Here is a 14843-nt window from a genome sequence, read left to right as displayed (position 1 = left end):
CTCGTAATCAACATGGAAATGAATATGACTCACAAAACAATCGAAGATGGTTTTTAAATATAGCAGTCTCTATTTCCATTACTCACATTTCATAATTAGTGTGCACAATATGTCATGTTTATCGTCTTATCTAAAAATTAAACAAAGTAAGTTATTAATAAATACATCTTTAAGTCGATAGCATAAATTAAAAATATTTAACAATATAACAAAGAATAATACATTTTACCTACTGAAGAAGAGTCAAAGAAACTGGTACACCTGCTTAATATCGTGAGGGCCCTCGCGAGCATCCAGAAGTGCCGCAACACGACGTCGCACAGACCCAACTAATGTCTGAAGTAGTGCTGGAGGGAACTGACATTACGAATCCTGCAGGGCTGTCCACAAATCAGTAAGAGTCCGAGGGGGTGGAAGTCTCTTCTGAACAGCACGTTGCAAGGCATCCCAGGCATGCTCAATGACTGGGCAGTCTGGTGGCCAGGGGATGTGTTTACACCCAGAAGAGTGTTCCTGGAGCCACTCAGTAGCAATTCTGGACGTGTCGGGTGTCGCATTGTCCTTCTGGAATTGCCCAAGTCCGTCGGAATGCACAATGGGTACGAATGGATGCAGGCGATCAGAACGGGTGCTTACGTACGTGTTACCTGTCAGAGTCGTATCTAGACGTCGGCGGGGCCAAATATCACTCCAACTACACACGCCCTACACCATTACAGAGCCTCCACCAACTTGAACAGTCCCCTGCTTCCAGAATGAGATTCTCACTCTGTAGCGGAGTGTGCGCTGATATGAAACTTCCTGGCAGATTAAAACTGTGTGCCCGACCGAGACTCGAACTCGGGACCTTTGGCTTACGCGGGCAAGTGCTCTACCATCTGAGCTACCGAAGCACGACTCACGCCCGGTACTCACAGCTTTACTTCTGCCAGTATCTCGTCTCCTACCTTCCAAACTTTACAGAAGCTCTTCTGCGAACCTTGCAGAACTAGCACTCCTGAAAGAAAGGGTACTACGGAGACATGGCTTAGCCACAGCCTGGGGGATGTTTCCAGAATGAGATTCTCACTCTGCAGCGGAGTTCGCAGAAGAGCTTCTGTAAAGTTTGGAAGGTAGGAGACGAGATACTGGCAGAAGTAAAGCTGTGAGTACCGGGCGTGAGTCGTGCTTCGGTAGAGCACTTTCCCGCGAAAGGCAAAGGTCCCGAGTTCGAGTCTCGGTCGGGCATACAGTTTTAATCTGCCAGGAAGTTTCAGTCCCCTGCTGACATGCAGGGTCCATGGATTCATAAGATTGTCTCCATACCCGTACACGTCCATCCGTTCGATACCATTTGAAACGAGACTTGTCAGACCAGGCTACACGTGTCCAGTTGTCAGAAGTCCAATGTCGGGGTCGATGGGGCCAGGCGACGCGTATGGCTTTGTGTCGTGCAGTCATCAACGGTACACGAGTGGGCCTTCGACTCCTAAAGCCCAAATCTGTTATGTTTCTTTGAATTGTTCGCACACTGACATTTGCTGATGACCAAGCATTGAAATCTGGAGCAATTTGGGGAAGGGTTGCACTCCTGTCACGTTGAACGACTCTCTTCAGTCGTTGTTGGTCCCGTTCTTACAGGATCTTTTTCCGACGGCAGCGATGTCGGAGATGCTTTACCGGATTCCTAATATTAACCGTACACACGTGAAATGGTAGTACTGGAAAATCCCCACTCGCTACCTCGAAGAAGCTGTATCCTATCGCTCGTCGCCGACTATAACACTACGTTCAAACTCACTTGAATCTTGATAACCTGCCATTGTAGCAGCAGTAACCGCTGTAAGAACTGCGCTAGACACTTGTCTTGTATGGGCGTTACCGACCACAGCGCCATATTCTGCCTGTTTACAAATCTCTGTATTTGAATACGTATGCCTATACCAGTTTCTTTACAGCTTCAGTGTATTAACGTTTTATTTCATGTTATTTTTAGATCTGAAGATAATCATTAAATGTGATTGAAACTAGTTACCAAGTGTGACTAATTGTAGCTAAGACTGCTACAACGAACGTTTTAAAAATTTATACAGTTGTTCTTGTTTTATGACAGTATTTTATTGTATGTGTGTATGTTAACCGGGGACCTAGAAACGACGGCGAGGCTCCGTCCCCGCCGCAGCCGCAGTGGTCCACAACCCCGCGACGGCTACCGCAGTTCACCCCTCCGCCGCCCCACACCGAACCCAGGGTTATTGTGCGGTTCGGCCCCCTGTCGACCTCCCAGGGAACGTCTCACACCAGACGAGTGTAACCCCTATGTTTGCGTGGTTGAGTAATGGTGGTGTACGCGTACGTGGAGAACTTGTTTGCGCAACAATCGCCGACATAGTGTAACTGAGGCGGAGTAAGGGGAACCAGCCCGCATTCGCCGAGGCAGATGGAAAACCGCCTAAAAACCATCCACAGACTGGCCGGTTCACCGGACCCCGACACAAATCCGCCGGGCGGATTCGTGCCGGGGACCAGGCGCTCCTTCCCGCACGGAAATTTATGACAGTAAGTCATCCATTATTAAAATCGATTGTTTTCTCTTCATCAAATATAAAATTGACATCTAATTTTCAAACATCCCACGACCTTGCCAAGCACGATGGTTTTAATAACAACGATTTGCGTTTCTTTTTCCAGAATGCTTTATTATTCACAAAATATAGCAACCGGGTGTTTTCCATAGTAAAAGACGATTCCTTTGCAATCGCCTTTGACATAAATGCCACTTAATGGCACGTAGTTTCCCTTCATATTCGTTTCGGTAGCGCATGATCTTGCCCTTAAATACACACATTAACAAATATTTTGCATCGTCTCAATAGATCGTGGTGTGTGTTGCCTTTGTCGTGTGGTACTTTTGTGACAGGTCCTGGGCTGATCAGAAGTTCGGTCCTGATATTGTTTGTAAACATACACAGAGTTAAAACGATCGCTGCTTGCGGGTAGAACGCCACACTCAAATGCAGCATTTCAAGTAAAGCGCCAGTAGGGTTGCATTAGAGACGTCTTTGGAACAATAGAGCGAACATCCATCATGCCGCGAAGGACAAACCGGACCAGTGATCGGGCCCGCATCATTACTTAACGCGCAGAAGGCTTGCCAGCCAGGGAAAGTACTCGACGTGTGCACCGTAGGCAGAAACATGTGTTGCGGAAATTGAATCGCTTCCAGTTCACAGTGGTGTAGACGCCTTGGCAGGCCTCAGGTCGTCCACGTTCGACAGGTGCACAGGTTGATCGATATCTACGACTCTTGAGCCAAAGGAACGGTTAGATGAGTGCTCCACAAGATAACTCGCCGTTCGAAGAGGCTAAAGGACGTCGTGTATCACACGTAACCATTATATAGGGACTGCGTGATGTGAACCTCCGTTCCTGACGATCACTTCGATCATCTCATAGTACAGCACAACGCCGTGGACTCCATTACTGAAGTACAACAAATATGCAGATTCCATGCGTCTGGTGTTCACGGACGAAACTCGGATCCGTTTGTATCTTAATAACCACAGATAACGTGTCTGGCAATAACCCAGTAATATCAAACGCCTCCAGCGCTGTGTCCCACAAGTGCAACAAGGTGGTGGTGGAGTGATGTTCTGGCGTGACATTATGTGGCTAAAGTACCAACGCACACTTCTCGTGATTGCTGTCAGTAATATTACTGTTATACGGCACAGGCAAGAGATTCTGTAACCAACAGAGGGACAGTATCATCAGCATTTTGATGACAATTTCGTCTTGATGGATTCTGAATCGCGTTCTCACCGTGCTGTTCTCGTGAACACATTCCTTCAGCATGTTAGGATCACCAGGATGTAGTGCTTTGACTGTTCTCCGGACATGAACCCCACCGAACATTTACACCTACAAGTATACTTTGTAAATCACACTTAACTGCCTGGCATTCAAATTTGGCACTGAACTCTCTGGTGAACAAATGAACACTGACTGGGCTGGGACACACCACAATCACACTGTGTTTTGGTGAAATGAAAAGTGCTTTACTGCGTTATTTGTGGAAAACACTTGTTATAGTTACGTGTTCACCACAACACCTCAGCATGATGCGGAGGATGGAAATGCTTGCCACACGAAAACGTAAGTAAAAATGAATATAGGGGCGAAAACATCGCAACAAGCTAAATTACATTCTAGAAGATAGGTTAACTTGGAGCTAAAAACTTTCTCATCTACATCGTTTGGTTACAGATGACAAGCTGCCTGTAGTAATTAACACACAAGTGATACACAAAATTCATGCACACCAAATGTAAAGGTATTTACAAAAAGAAACGATCTGTTGTTTGAACTAAATATGCACATAATTTTATAATCATTTAACAAAAATGTTCACATTGCAGAATAAATAAAAACGAAAACCCACTGGTGATGGCACAGTGGTGCTGAAACATGTTTGGGTACCGAGAAAAACGGTGTTTTGAATAACTGGCAGACCTCACATCCAACAATTTCAACTGCAAACACGGCCAACACAAGGAGCTGCAAATCGAAATAATGAATATTCACAATAATTCTCTATTATTCCAAACTCGAACAGCGCGCCGAAGGAACGAACACCTATACGAGTAAGTTTCTGTGCGTTCTCTGATTTCCTCATTTTATTAAGATGATCGTTTCTCCCTATGCACGTCGGCGGCAACAAAGTAATTTCTCATTCGGAGGAAAAAGTTGGTGATTGAAATTTTGTCAGAAAATACCGCCGCAACAGAAACGCCTTTGTTTTAATAACGTCCACCCCAAATCCTGTATCATGTCCGTGACACGCTCTCCCCTATTTCACGAATACAAAACGCGCTGCAAAGCTTCGAAAATTCTCGACGTACTCCGTTGGTCCTATCCGGTAAGGATCCCACACCGCGCAGCAGAGGACGGACAAGCGTAGTGTAGGCAGCCTCTTTAGTAGATCTGTTGCATCTCCTAAGTTTTCTGCCAGTAAAAAGCAGTCTTCGGTTGGCCTTCCAGACAAGCGGCTGAATGGGTTGAAAATAAATAAATCGCCGGGTCCTGATGGTATTTCAATTCGGTTTTACAGAGTGTACTCTACTGCATTGGCGCCTTACTTTGCTTGCATTTATCGCGAATCTCTTGCCCAACGTAAACTGGAAAAAAGCGCAGGTGACGCCTGTATATATGAACGGTAGAAGGACGGATCCTCAAAATTACAGACCAATATCCTTAACATCGATTTGTTGCACGATTCTCGAACATATTCTCAGTTCGAATACAATGAATTTCCTTGAGACTGAGAAGTTGCTGTCCATGCATCAGCACGGCTTTAGAAAGAATCGCTCATGCGAATAGCAACTCGCCCTTTTCTCACATGATATCTTGCGAACCGTGGATGAAGAATATCAGACGGATGCCATATTCCTTGACTTCCGGAAAGCGTTTGACTCGGTGCCCCACTGCAGACTCCTAACTAAGGTACGAGCATATGGGATTGATTCCCAAGTATGTGAGTGGCTCGAAGACTTCTTAAGTAATAGAACCCAGTACGTTATCCTCGATGGTGAGTGTTCATCGGAGGTGAGGGTATCATCTGGAGTGCCCCAGGGAAGTGTGGTAGGTCAGCTGTTGTTTTCTATCTACATAAATGATCCTTTGGATTGGGTGGATAGCAATGTGCAGCTGTTTGCTGATGATGCTGTGGTGTACGGGAAGGTGTCGTCGTTGAGTGACTGTAGGAGGATACAAGATGACTTGGACAGGATTTGTGATTGGTGTGAAGAATGGCAGCTAACTCTAAATATAGATAAATGTAAATTAATGCAGATGAATAGGAAAAAGAATCCTGTAATGTTTTAATACTCCATTAGGAATGTAGCATTTGACACAGTCAAGTCGATTAAATATTTGTGCGTAAAATTGCAGAGCGATTTGAAGTGAGAGAGGCATATAATGGCAGTTGTGGGGAAGGCGGATAGTCGTCTTCGATTCATTGGTAGAATTTTGGGAAGATGTGGGTCATCTGCAAAGGAGACCGCTTATAAAACACTAATACGACCTATTCTTGAGTACTGCTCGAGCGTTTGGGATCCCTATCAGGTCGGATTGAGGGAGGACATAGAAGCAATTCAGAGGCGGGCTGCTAGATTTGTTACTGGTAGGTTTGATCATCACGCGAGTATTACGGAAACGCTTCAGGAACTCGGATGGGAGTCTCTAGAGGAAAGGAGGCGCTCTTTTCGTGAATCTCTACTGAGGAAATTTAGAGAACCAGCATTTGGGGCTGACTGCAGTACAATTTTACTGCCGCCAACTAACATTTCGCGGAAAGACCACAGAGATAAGATAAGAGAGATTAGGGCTCGTACAGAGGCATATAGGCAGTCATTTTTCCCTCGTTCTGTTTGGGAATGGAATAGGGAGAGAAGATGCTAGTTGTGGTACGAGGTACCCTCCGCCATGCACCGTATGGTGGATTGCGGAGTATGTAGGTACCGACAATCTTTCTTTCCACGAACAATACGAGAATGGAATAGAAGGGAGAACCGATAGAGGTACTCAAAGTACCCTCCGCCACACACCGTCAGGTGGCTTGCGGAGTATGGATGTAAATGTAAATGTAAACGTAAACATTTCTAGTGTTCTTTTCAGCTGAAGTTTGTCGTAATTGTTATTCCTAGGTATTTAGTGGAATTTATGGCCGTTAGATTTGATTGATTTATCGTTTAACCGAAGTGAAAGGGATTCCTTTTAGCACTCATGTGGATGACCTCACATTTTTTGTTGTTTAGGGTCAGTTGTCAATCTTCGCACCATATAGATATCTTTTCTAAATCGTTTTGCAATTTTATTTTGATCTTCTGATAACTTTACTAGACGATAAACGACAGCATCGTCAGCAAAAACTCTAAAATGGCTGCTCAGATTGTCTCCTAAATCGTTTATATAGATAAGGGCCTATGACACTACCCTCGGAAATGCCAAAAGTCATTTATTTTTTACTCGATTACTTTCCGTCATTTTCTACGAATTGTGACCTGTCTGACAGAAAATCACGAATCCAGTCGGATAACTGATACTACACTCCAAAAGCACGCAATTTGATTACAAGTCGCTTGTGAAGTACAGTGCGAAAAGCCTTCCGGGATTAATTTGAAGTCCCTTGTGAATAACACTCAACACTTAGTGTGAGTAAAGTTGATGACGGTAATGTTTGGTTTGTGGGGCGATCAACTGCGCGGTCATCAGCGCCCGTACAGTCCTGTCTGTTACACAGTCCAATTTTTACACGATCCAATCTAGCCACTGTCACGAATGATGATGATGATGATGAAATGATGAGAACAACACAAACACTCAGTCTCTGGGCAGAAAAAATTCCCATCCCAGTGGTGAATCGAACCCGAGACCCCGTGATTCAGAGGCAGTGAGTAAAGAGCTAGTGTGTTTCACAAGAACGATGTTTTCTAAATCCCCGTTGACTGTGAGTGTCAATAGCCTGTCCTCTTCGAGGCATTTAATAATGTTTGAACACAGTGTATGTTCCAAAATCCTACTGCATATCAACTTTAATGATATGGGCCTGTAATTTAGTGGACTATTCCTATTGTCTTTCTTGAATATTGGTGTGATCTGTGCACCTTTTGAGTCTTTAGATACGAATCTTTCGTAGAGCGAACGATTGTATATGATTGTTAAGAGGGGAGCCATTGCATCAGCATACTCTAAAAGGAACCTAATTCATACACAATCTGCATCGGATCACTTGCTCTTATTAAGTAGGTTCGACTGGAACTAGCTGCCTCTGAACTTCGACAACGACCATGTACTCTAAGCGACTTACTCAAAATTGCCATTGAAGAATGGGACAATTTGGACCGGCACTGGCTTCATGTCTCGTCCATGTATGCCTACATTCGAACAAGGGGACTTTCCACAACCTATTGATATTGCTTAGGAGTACTGTGAAAATAAAACGCATGGGAAACGGACGATTTTGTCATTAGACAAATGTATTTTATTTTTATTTGGTGATATGGACACACAGAAAATGAATACATATGCATGTCTCAGAACCAGTTCTTGTTTCCTATGCGACGAATTTCGAAATAAAGGGGTGGTGCAAAACTGTTTTTGGTGTGTGTCCGTGTTTCAAGAGCTTTGCCAAGCCTGCTAATGAACACTACAATTTCTGCTAAGTAGAATCTTTTTGGTTTGCGATGCATATTCTGAGTTTCCTAGTCTTGTCTTCACGATCTCTACCGGAGAGGGATATGTGGGTAGCTGTTGTCGTTTGTTCATAGATTCATCACATAATACTCGTTCTTGTAACTTCAGAAGTAGGTTTTCGCGGGATAATTGGCGATCATATTCAAGCGTCCAGCTGTTCGGACAAATTTGTGATCCCTTGTGCCGTCTTTTCGTATGTGCGTTCAGTACTACCTCTTAGTTCTAATTGGTACAGGTACCTAGGATGGATCTCTATTGCAGACTGACAGCATTTTCCCAGCGTCTTGGCAACGAACGGAAGTCTGCCATCTACTTTATCTACGACTGAGCTTGAGGGATTATTTGATTTCATATCCATACAAGTTGTTACACTCAGGTATTTGTATGAGTTGACTGATTCCAGTTGTAGCTCATTCATATTGTTGCCAGAGGATATTTCTTGTTTGCGTTTTGTGAAGCCCACAATTTTACATTTCTGTGCATTTAAAGCTGATCGCCAAACTTTGCACCACTTTGAAATCTTATCAACGTCTGACTGGATACTTGCGCAGTCTTTTTTCAGAGAGTACTTTATTACGAAACTGCATCATCTACAAAAGTCCGATTTATCAGCAGATTCAAATAAGGTTACTGTTTGAAGGTGAGAAAATTGTGTTGCAAGTGATTCGCTAAATTGGACAAAGGCTGCGTCTTTGAAGTGCAGCACGGCGCTGCCTGCTGTGTAGGAGTCGTTTGTCTCCTGTAGGCCGTTCCCCCCCCCCCTTCCCCCCCTTCCCCCCCCCCCCCCCCCCCCCCGTTCCTCCGACAACTTCTCTCACCCTCTCCTTCCAAACGCCGCTGTCGTCAGGACAGGCGCCTATTCACGATGCACTGCTGGTGTGTTCCTTTAAAGCCTGACGTCAAACTTTGTTCTCTCTCCAGTCACTTGCTGCAGGCCGGTAGCTATACCAGATTATAGATTATTCTTATGACTGGTGCACTGTGGCCCGGGGCCTTCTTGCTTGTCTTGCACCTCACTATGCAGACCTTATACGTTGATGCTCCTGGCCTGTTTATTTTCACATTGTTCCACTCTGGATTGTACGGTGCCTAAAAATTAAGATCGTTTGCAGCAGAGATATGCAGGAGTGTGTCGTGAATTAAGGAAAAAAACGTGAATTAGCAAAATTCGTGTTCTGATTTGGCGAGTAGCTGTACTCTTTTATCGTCTATTAGACATTCCGGAAAGGGCTTCCTTTGCACGAAGAAGTCGGTTCTATGGAAAGGATATCTACAATCAGTTCCACAACAGAGTGTATGCTGTTATCTGTATGAAATAAAAACACTATAATAAATATACGTTTATATGAAAATACATTTTATTATTAATTTCATAATTACGTAATAAATCCTGAAGGTGGCAGGGGTAAAATACATGGAGCGAAAGGCTATTTACAATTTGTACAGAAACCAGATGGCAGTTATAAGAGTCGAGGGGCATGAAAGGGAAGCAGTGGTTGGGAAGGGAGTGAGACAGGGTTGTAGTCTTTCCCCGATGCTATCAATCTGTACATTGAGCAATCAGTAAAGCAAACAAAAGAAAAATTTGGAGTAGGTATTAAAATCCATGGAGGAGAAATAAAAACTTCGAGGTTTGCCGATGACATTGTAATTCTGTCAGAGACAGCAAAGGACTTGGAAGAGCAGTTGAACGGAATGGACAGTGTCTTGAAAGAAGGATATAAGATGAACATCAACAAACGCAAAATGAGGATAATGGAATGTAGCCGAATTAAGTCGGTTGATGCTGAGGGAATTAGATTAGGAAATGAGACACTTAAAGTAGTAAAGGAGTTTTGCTATTTGGGGAGCAAAATAACTGATGATGGTCGAAGTAGAGAAGATATAAAATGTAGACTGGCAATGGCAAGGAAAGCGTTTCTGAAGAAGAGAAATTTGTTAACATTGAGTATAGATTTAAGTGTCAGGAAGTCGTTTCTGAAAGTATTTGTATGGAGTGTAGCCATGTATGGAAGTGAAACATGGACGATAAATAGTTTGGACAAAAAGAGAATAGAAGCTTTCGAAATGTGGTGCTACAGAAGAATGCTGAAGATTAGATGGGTAGATCACATAACTAATGAGGAAGTATTGAATAGGATTGGGGAGAAGAGAAGTTTGTGGCACAACTTGACCAGAAGAAGGGATCGGTTGGTAGGACATGTTCTGAGGCATCAAGGCATCACCAATTAAGTATTGGAGGGCAGCGTGGAGGGTAAAAATCGTAGGAGACCAAGAGATGAATACACTAAGCAGATTCAGAAGGATGTAGGTTGCAGTAGGTACTGGGAGATGAAGAAGCTTGCACAGGATAGAGTAGCACGGAGAGCTGCATCAAACCAGTCTCAGGACTGAACACCACAACAACAACAACAACCTAATAATTAATTCAATTGCCACCGTTATCGATTATAGCTTGGCACCTTAGCCTTCTCTCCGGTCAATCATCAATATTTCCAGTCTCTAAATATCGTTTGACCCACTTCGCAACGAATGTCTTTGACTTTGCAATAATTTTAGCAGCAGCTCCATATGAAAGATTTGGTCCCTATGGATGATTTACAAGGAACACTGCTCAGTGACGCTGCGGTTAGTTTGCTCTCATTTTAAACTGCAACTGACAAAACAAAACATTCAACTCTCATCCTGTTTACCTATGCACTGTACAAAAGCGCATTGATTACAGATTCGAGACCACTGCCAGAGATGTCGCTGCGGTCGTTACATTTGAAATTATAGCGCACACTTTCTTGAGGAACTAACTGTAGACTGCGCAGTGAGCTGGAACTGTTACGGTGCTGCCCTATTCCAATCGTACCGTAGATAATGAATGCCTTTCTGTCACTACAGTTTCATCCCACAAGATGGCAACTATCGACCCGTCGGCGGTCGAGTAAAACAGCCAACAGTTCTCCTCGTCGTGTGAGAGGCTGTATGGCGGACCGTGAACTCCAGGAAACACCTACAGGGCAAGGCTCCCAGTCCTCTGACCGTCGTCCTACTGGCAACACGTCTGCAAGGAGAATGCCTTTCACGCCCCACGTGCGTATATCATACAGCGACTTCTAATCAAGCTGCGGGCCTATGGGGTATCGTCTCAGTTGTGCGACTGTATTCGTGATTTCCTGTCAGGAAGGTCGCAGTTCGTAGTAATAGACGGCAAATCATCGAGTAAAATTGAAGTGATATCAGGTGTTCCCCAGGGAAGCGTCCTGGGACCTCTGCTGTTCCTGATCTATGTAAATGACCTGGGTGACAATCTGAGCAGTTCTCTTAGGTTGTTCGCAGATGATGCTGTAATTTACTGTCTAGTTAGGTAATCCGAAGACCAGTATCAGTTGCAAAGCGATTTAGAAAATATTGCTGTATGGTGTGGCAGGTGGCAGTTGACGCTAAATAACGAAAAGTGTGAGATGATCCACACGAGTTCTAAAAGAAATCCGTTGGAATTCGATTACTCGATAAATAGTACAATTCTCAAGGCTGTCAATTCAATTAAGTACCTGGGGGTTAAAATTACGAACAACTTCAGTTGGAAAGACCACATAGATAATATTGTGAGGAAAGCGAGCCAAAGGTTGCGTTTCATTGGCAGGACACTTACAAGATGCAACAAGTCCACTAAAGAGACAGCTCACACTACACTCGTTCGTCCTCTGTTAGAATATTGCTGCGCGGTGTGGGATCCTTTCCAAGTGGGATTGACGGAGGACATCGAAAGGGTGCAAAAAAGGGCAGCTGGTTTTGTATTATCACGTAATAGGGGAGAGAGTGTGGCAGATATGATACACGAGTTGGGATGGAAGTCATGAAAGCAAAGACGTTTTTCGTCGCGGCGAGATCTATTTACGAAATTTCAGTCACCAACTTTCTCTTCCGAATGCGAAAATATTTTGTTGAGCCCAACCTACATAGGTAGGAATGATCATCAAAATCAAATAAGAGAAATCAGAGCTCGAACAGAAAGGTTCAGGTGTTCGTTTTTCCCGCGCGCTGTTCGGGAGTGGAATGGTAGAGAGATAGTATGATTGTGGTTCGATGAACCCTCTGCCAAACACTTAACTGTGAATTGCAGAGTAATCATGTAGATGTAGATGTAGATGTAGATCTTTACTCAGCAACGGAGTGAGTGCAGTTGTCAAACTTTCCGTCAATCTGAAACTGTGCGCTGGAAAGGGGTTCGAGCCCGAAGCCCCTGACTTTCGCATTCAGTGCTCCTCGGCTGTAGGTGAGCGATTTCTTCGCGATATCCTCTCTTCCACAGGAAGTACTCGTCAGCAGGAGACATTCTGTGAAACATGGAAAAACAAAAGACAGGTTCTACCAAACCGGCAGGGAGACGAGATCGCCATGATACCGCAGTCGAAAAGAGCGTTGATCCACCACCCCCACTGAGAAGCATTTTAGCTCGAGATTCTCGACCACCATATAGAATCAATATGGCAGGAAATTTCATAGAATCATACTTTCCTGTCTGTCGTAATATTTTCTCTGACCAGGCATTACTGGTAGCAGACTTTATTTGCATTGTGTTAAAGTGGCTTGTCCATTCTGTGCATCTGTTCTAACAATATACAAGGTGTTACAAAAAGGTACTGCGAAACTTTCAGGAAACATTCCTCACACGCTTAATTTCCATGTTAGAGCTCATTTTAGTTTCATCAGTATGTACTGTACTTCCTCGATTCACCGCCAGTTGGCCCAATTGAAGGAAGGTAATGTTGACTTCGGTGCTTGTGTTGACATGCGACTCATTGCTCTTCAGTACTAGCATCAAGCACATCAGTGTGTAGCATCAACAGGTTAGTGTTAATCACGAACGTGGTTTTGTAGTCAGTGCAATGTTTACAAATGCGGAGTTGGCAGATGCCCATTTGATGTATGGATTAGCACGGGGCAATAGCCGTGGCGCGGTTCGTTTGTATCGAGACAGATTTCCAGAACGAAGGTGTCCCGACAGGAAGACGTTCGAAGCAATTGATCGGCGTCTTAGGGAGCACGGAACATTCCAGCTTACGACTCGCGACTGGGGAAGACCTAGAACGACGAGGACACCTGCAATGGACGAGGCAATTCTTTGTGCAGTTGACGATAACCCTAATGTCAGGGTCAGAGAAGTTGCTGCTGTACAAGGTAACGTTGACCACGTCACTGTATGGAGAGTGCTACGGGAGAACAGTTGTTTCCGTACCATGTATCAGCTGATTGGCCTACACGGGTACACTTCTGCGAATGGTTCATCCAACAATGTGTCAATCCTCATTTCAGCGCAAATGTTCTCTTTACGGATGAGGCTTCATTCCAACGTGATCAAATTGTAAATTTTCACAATCAATATGTTTTGGCTGACGAGAATCGGCACGCAATTGTGCAATCACGTCATCAACACAGATTTTCTGTGAACGTTTGGGCAGGCATTGTTGGTGATGTCTTGATTGGGCCCCATGTTCTTCCACCTACGCTCATTGGAGCACGTTATCATGATTTCATACGGGATGCTCTACCTGTGCTGCTAGCACATGTGCCTTTACAAGTACGACACAACATGTGGTTCATGCACGATGGAACTCCTGCACATTTCAGTCGAAGTGTTCGTACGCTTCTCAACAACAGATTCGGTGACGAATGGATTGGTAGAGGCGGACCAGTTCCGTGGCCTCCACGCTCTCCTGACCTCAACCCTCTTGACTTTAATTTATGGGGGCATTTGAAAGCTCTAGTCTACGCAACCACGGTACCAAATGTAGAGACTCTTCGTGCTCGTATTGTGGACGGCTATGATAGAATACGCCATTCTCCAGGGCTGCATCAGCGCATCAGGGATTCCATGCGACGGGGGGTGGATGCATGTATCCTCGCTAACGGAGGACATTTTGAACATTTCCTGTAACAAAGTGTACGTTCTGTTGCTGTGTGTTTGCATTCCGTGATTAATGTGATTTGAAGAGAAGTAATAAAATGAGCTCTAACATGGAAAGTAAGCGTTTCCGGACACATATCCACATAACATATTTTCTTTCTTTGTGTGTGAGGAATGTTTCCTGAAAGTTTGGCCGTACCTTTTTGTAACACCCTGTAGATGCTTTATACAGTTTTTCACACTCATTTATGGTTTATCTCTTGGTCTACAATTTGTGTAGATTTATATTACTTTTCGTGCCCAAACATTTTAGATATGTCTATATTTGCAGTTCCCTGAGTGAAATAGGAAGAGCACATTTGTATGCCAAGAAAAATTCTTGCATTCCTGTTCTCGGCTTCTACGTGTCGTTTCTAATGTTTAGCTGAACACTAAAATTCGTGGTATTTTTTGAACTCTTGTCCTACGGATAGGTAACTTCCGCTATTCAATAAGACAACTACTGTATGAATGCAGTACGTATTTTACAGAAATTCCCATATAAACTTCAGCGATTGAACGGAGAAACATTTACTTGCTTAGTAGGTTTACTCTCTTTCTGTGTCCTTCTATTAACATGAATATAAAATAACTGAATAGGCTGCTCGTTATCGCACTCCACACCTAAATATTTTAAAACTCACAGCTTTTTGGGCAAAGCGGTTGGAAAAAA

This window comes from Schistocerca americana, chromosome 4 (genome assembly GCF_021461395.2).
Source record: "Schistocerca americana isolate TAMUIC-IGC-003095 chromosome 4, iqSchAmer2.1, whole genome shotgun sequence".
Classification (NCBI taxonomy): Eukaryota; Metazoa; Arthropoda; class Insecta; order Orthoptera; family Acrididae; genus Schistocerca; species Schistocerca americana.
Note: the sequence above shows the minus strand (reverse complement) of the source record.